Here is a 6000-nt window from a genome sequence, read left to right on the forward strand (position 1 = left end):
ATTGAAACGTGGAAGAGCTCCCTGCCTTCACTTTATACGTAAACGGGTATTTGGTCTGTTATTAGCCCCTGTTCTATCAACATATTCGCAGCTCTAACAATGTGGATACCATAACATTGACGAGGTGGATTTGTCGTTAAAGATCCTCGAGATCGCAGGGACGAAGGCGGTTTACAAGAATCCGATCTGAGTATAGTTTAGACCCCATCCTTTAGAAGGCGCTGACTAAGGTAACAAAATGTGGTTTTTAACATATATATATTTTAAAGCCAAAGCTCTCAGTCAGAAATCTAAAATAACTTGTGAATGTTCTCTTTAAAGTTTGCAACAAATGGCATATGAAAGTAAACCTTGATAAAACAAAATAGTCATTTTTCGTAAGGGAGGTCACAGGTCTCGTGTATGAACGATGGGTATTGGGCAATACTGAGATAGAAGTAGTTTCGTACTATAAGTACTTAGGTTTACTGTTATCGCCCAGAAAATTTATAAGACCAAGCCAGTAAAGCTATAAATGTTATCTTGACGGCATCTTATAGTATCGGAAACTTTCAAAAGAAATGTCATTTTAAACTTTTCGATGCTATGATTACACCAATTTTTTGTTACGGTGATGAGCTTTAGGGATATCAGGTTCATAATTGTCTTGAAAAAATCCAGTGAGAGAAGATGGTGTACAAGATTAATGGGTGTTCCAAGTAACACAACTAATGAGGCAGTTCCTTGTGAATGTTGACGTTTGCCTGTGATCGTTTCAACAATAAAACGATGTGTAAAATACTGGGTGAAATTAATTGAAATGCCAGGTGACAGAATACTAAAACAAGCATCCTTAATGTTGTAGACATTGGATAGTATGGGCAGGCACACCTGGGCAACGTCCCTGAAAAATGTTTTTTTTTTTAAATATTTTCCTAGGGCTTTAGGTATGCCTGGATATTCCAGGAGATTGGTGATAAAATTAAGTTTTTGTTGGAATTCGTGTCACGAGTGTGAGAAGTGTGTAAACAACAATGGCAATTTATAATAACTCAAAAAAACCAAAACTTCGTATCTACGCTTATTTCCAAACTTTACTAGAGCCAGAAAGATACCTTTCACTGGACTGTAATATTCAATACATTCAAGCTTTTGCGCGTTTTCGTTGTGGAACTTTGCCATCAGCTATTGAAGAGGGATGAAGACGGAGGAGTTCCGTTTTCTTTTGGTATGCCCCTTTAATACAGAACTGAGACAGGAGTACTTACCAGTGTACTTTTCAGACAGAAATGAATATTCTTAAATTTTCCAAGACTTGTGCAGACAAAACAGCCGGAAACTTAACTCAATCTTGGTAAATTTATTTTCAAAGCTTTTTCCAAGAGGAAGACAGTATATGTTGAATAGTGTATCGCTATATTTATGTATGACTTCAACTTAGGACCTATTGCATATATGATTTTTTTCCGAAATTTGTATATGGGCCGGAGGAAACTATTGTAAACTATTGTAAACTATTGTAAAGCCAGAGCTAATTTCTAATCTAATTAATATCAGTAGTGCCACGTAGCCGAGCGGGGTTAAGGGTGACCAATACTACACTTATAGCGTCAGCTACACAGGGATGCTCTTAGTCTTCGTATCATATTAACACTCCGGTTACCCGGTGAAGTTTCTATGACTCGGGCGTGTTACTACACAATTGCCTACAGGTCACGGTCGTCATCAGTCTCTAAGATGGTTTCCGTGATTGTCTTGCTTCTACAAATTTATACACTTTGCTGAGCTCACATAAGTACAAATCTATCTTCACATAATATACAACGGTCATCTCATGAAAATTTCCGTCAGTCTTTGCTTGTTCACATCATGGAATATCCTATTCTCGATTGTTCTCATGCAAGTTTTACTAATAATAAAATCAAAGTGAGATTAACGAGATTAACTTAGTAGTCTGGGAAAATCAGTTTCCGTGATGTAATTCTCCCATGATCGCAACGTGTTTGACGACGTGAAAATATCGTAAAAATTAATTATGATTATTAGATTCTGACAAAATTCATCTACTTTGCAAATTTGAGTCATTGTGTTTTAGTTTTGTCGCCAATATTCGTATAGACCCCGCCGACGCCTGAACTTTCGACGCACTGTGTGCTTTCATGCGGTTGACATATGGTTTCCAATGCAACAAGGGGGTCAAGTACGGTGTCCAGGCCTTCAAAAGTCATGGAATGAAATTGATATTTACATGGACTTATACCGTAATAATCTGAACAATGAAAACACAAATATATACCGCCTGTATAATCCTAAGGAATTAAACACAAGTCGAACTAATATGGGATAATTAGATTTTCATATTTTTCAAATATTTCAGAAAGTTTTAGGTGCCCTGTAGCTGAATGTTGCAACATTGCAAATTACCCATCAAAACAAGTGTGTAACCTAAAAAGAAAAGCAGAAGAGATTGCATTTGTAGATTAAATCGACAGTACTTCACCACCCAATTATCCCAAATTAGTTCCAATCGTGTTGTGAATAATTTGTGGAAACAACGAACTCGAAGCTGCAGCTGGTCGCATGACATCGTGGGTACCAGGGTCATGTTACGTTACACAGTGTTCGCGCCGTTGAGATTCAGTTGATTTTTGTTCCCGAAAAATAGCGTAACTTTGTCTGACGTAAATTTCTAGGACAATGCTATCTTTGGAATAGTGTATATCTTTGCGGAAGGTACGTGTAGACCTAGAGGTCGTCTGGAATTTGCTCCATACACGAACGCGAACGCCGTGTTCCTCGCTCACGAGAGGGACGATTATTATAGAGATGATTGACAACTTGCCCAAGGCGTATGGGTATTATTCCCAAAGTAGTTCAAAAGTTTAAACGTGGAATCGTTATAGAAAACTTCTTGTACTTTGCAAAAATAATGAATTCTTGGCTTGTGCATGTGATACGTATATTTTTTTCTAATATCCGACTGTCATTACGTCACGAGTATTTTCCGAGCTGAACGAAGAAACTATTAGGGAATAATAATAATAATAATTAATATAAGTATTATATAGAAATAATAACGCGAATAATAATAGGTTCAATTTCCGTGAAAATTTCATCATAAGGGTATTTTTGGTCGAAAAGACCAAATATGATATCGATTTCACTGCCCCATGTTTCCATGGTAACCATTTTAGGGGTTGAAAATTCCAGTTTTTCTAATATCCCATGAAAAGTTACTTTGATTGTTATGAAAATTATCTAGTGGGGGAGTTCGGGTCAGACAACACAAAAATCAGACTTATTTTAATGTTTCGAGTTGCCATGGTAACCAGTTTGGGATTGAAAATGTTACTTTTTCCCTAATTCCTATTAAAGAACTATTGATTGATGTAAAAAATTGATAATAAGGGTTTTTCTGGTTAGCACACCAAAAAAATCACACTCATTTTAATGTGAGATGTTTCCATGGCAACCATTCAGGAGTAAAAATTACCAGTTTTTCAAAGATTCCATCTAAAATCAAGGAATCAACAGAATGTGTTATATCAAAGGGATATTTTGGGTTAGAAAGACCAAATATCCAGTGTAAAAATCCAGTAATCAACAGAAATATTATACTAAAGGGTTATTTCGGGTAAGAAAGACAAAATATGATATCCATTTTTACTGCCCTGTGTTTCCATAGTAACCTATTTGCGTTTTAAAATTTCAATTTTTTTCCTAAGTCCATTAAAAGTAATCCCAGTTACTATGCAAATGCTCTCCTAAGTGTATTTATAACAGCATGAACTCCATGTTCATTTTTGTTATATGTTGCCATAGCAACCATTTCGTTAACCACAGTTTTTTAGCTCCGCTGTCAGCAATGCGGAGCTTATCAAATAGGTTGATTTTCCGTCGTCGTCCGTCGTCGTCCGTCGTCCGTCGTCGTCCGTCAACAATTGCCTTCTCCTCTGAAACCGCAAGTCCAATTGCTTTGAAATTTTATATGCAGCTCACTTTGGGTGACCTCACTTCAGTTTGTTCAAATCGTGGTGAAATTTGCATATTCGTATTTTTGGGGCATTTTTTGGTGTTTTTGGTAAAAAAATCTTCTTCTCTGAAACCGCTTGTCCGATTGCTTTGAAATTTGATATGCAGTTTACTTAGGGTGACTTCAGTCAGATTTGTTCAAATCGTGGTGAAATTTGCATATTTGTATTTTTAAGGCAATTTTTGTCATTTTTGGTAAAAAATCTTTAAAAATCTTCTTCTGCAAAACTATCAGTCAGATAGCTTTGATATTTGGTACATATGTCCCTAGGGATGATCTATTTCAGATTTGTTCAAATTGTGCAAAAAATATGCAAATTTGCATTTTTAAGGCAATTTTTGCCATTTTTGGTCAAAAAATGTATTTCTCTAAAAAGTACTGGTCTGATAGTTTTGAAATTTTGGGATACAGGTTTTTATAGATGAACTAAGTAATATATATTGAATTTCTGATGAAATCTGTAATTTTGTATATTTTGGGGCAATTTTTGCCATTTTTGGTCAAAAAATGTGTATTTTCAAAACTACTCATCTGATAGCTTTGAAACTTGGTATACAGGTTCCTACAGATGAACTAAGTAATATATATTGAATTTCTGATGAAATCTGCAATTTTGTATTTTTGGGGCAATTTTTGCCACTTTTGGTCAAAAAATGTGTATTTCCAAAACTACTCATCTGACAGCTTTGAAATTTGGTATATAGGTTTCTATAGATAAACTAAATAATATTTACTGAAATTATGATGAAATCTGTAATTTTGAATTTTTGGGTCAATTTTTTCCATTTTGGTTGAAAAATGTGTTTATCAAAAAGTACTGGTCTAACTGCTTTGAAATTTCGTATACAGATTTCTATAGATGAACTAAATTTGATCATTTGAAATTATGACGAAATCTTCAAATTTTATTTTTTGGGGCAATTGTTGCCATTTTTGGTCAGAAAATTTTATTCTCCGAAAAACTACTCATCAGATAGCTTTGGTTGACATGTTCTTAGGGATGATCCAATGTGATATATTCAAAGTATGATGAAATCTTCGATTGTGTATTTTTGCAGCTATTTTAGCCACTTTTTTCTGGCCACTGCATTGAGCTTTCAAAAATTTCCACCTTATTCATCAACATGTGTCAAAAATAGTTATTCTCTACATAAACACAGTGGAGCTATATCGGCCGCTAGGTCGCTTGTTTATTTAAAACCATAGACCCTCGAGAGGGTCTATGTTAAAGCATAATTCACTGTTTTTTATTTATTTTATGGATTTCTAAGTAAGAACTTTTAACATTTGTTTTATAATAATGATAATAATAATTATTGTAATTTCTTTGCCTTCATTCTAGAAAGAATAATAAAGATAATGTATATTGGGGCCATTTTGGTCAAAATTATGTTTTCCGTTAATTTTAGTGTGTTAGAATTAATTATAAAATGAACATTATTATACGACGTATAATAATGTTCATTTTTTATAATAATTTATTTTGATCTCTTTGCCTCATTCCAGGAAGAATAATGAAGACAAATTATATATTTCTGATTGTTTAACTAAAGTAAAATTATGGCCATGTAGTGGTGCATTATTTTTGTGTGACCTGGCGTGACCCCATAAAGTCTATGATTCTGATGATTAGCTAGATCTCCCCTTTCCATGGTAGCAATGGCTAAATTTGAACATGATCCCTGTATACCTTTAAACATTTTTTTAAACCCAGCAGGCCAAGACAAGGGGAAATATTACAAGTTAAATGTTTCATGTTTAATATTGCCCAGGGCTCGAAACAAACTTTTTTCCCCTGGTAGTCCACTTGGGCAACCATATTCTGAAGTTGGTAGCTCAGTGATACTGGCTGGTAGCCCATGCATATTTTAGATCAGGGGTACTCTTTTTCGTTAACCAGACAAGAAAGGGCTATTTTACAAGGTTCTGCCCATGAAGTGAATTTTCTAGTCTTTTGATGTGTATACTTGCACACCTTAATGCCCAAG

The sequence above is a fragment of the Ptychodera flava genome, chromosome 14, assembly GCF_041260155.1.
Source record: "Ptychodera flava strain L36383 chromosome 14, AS_Pfla_20210202, whole genome shotgun sequence".
Lineage (NCBI taxonomy): Eukaryota > Metazoa > Hemichordata > Enteropneusta > Ptychoderidae > Ptychodera > Ptychodera flava.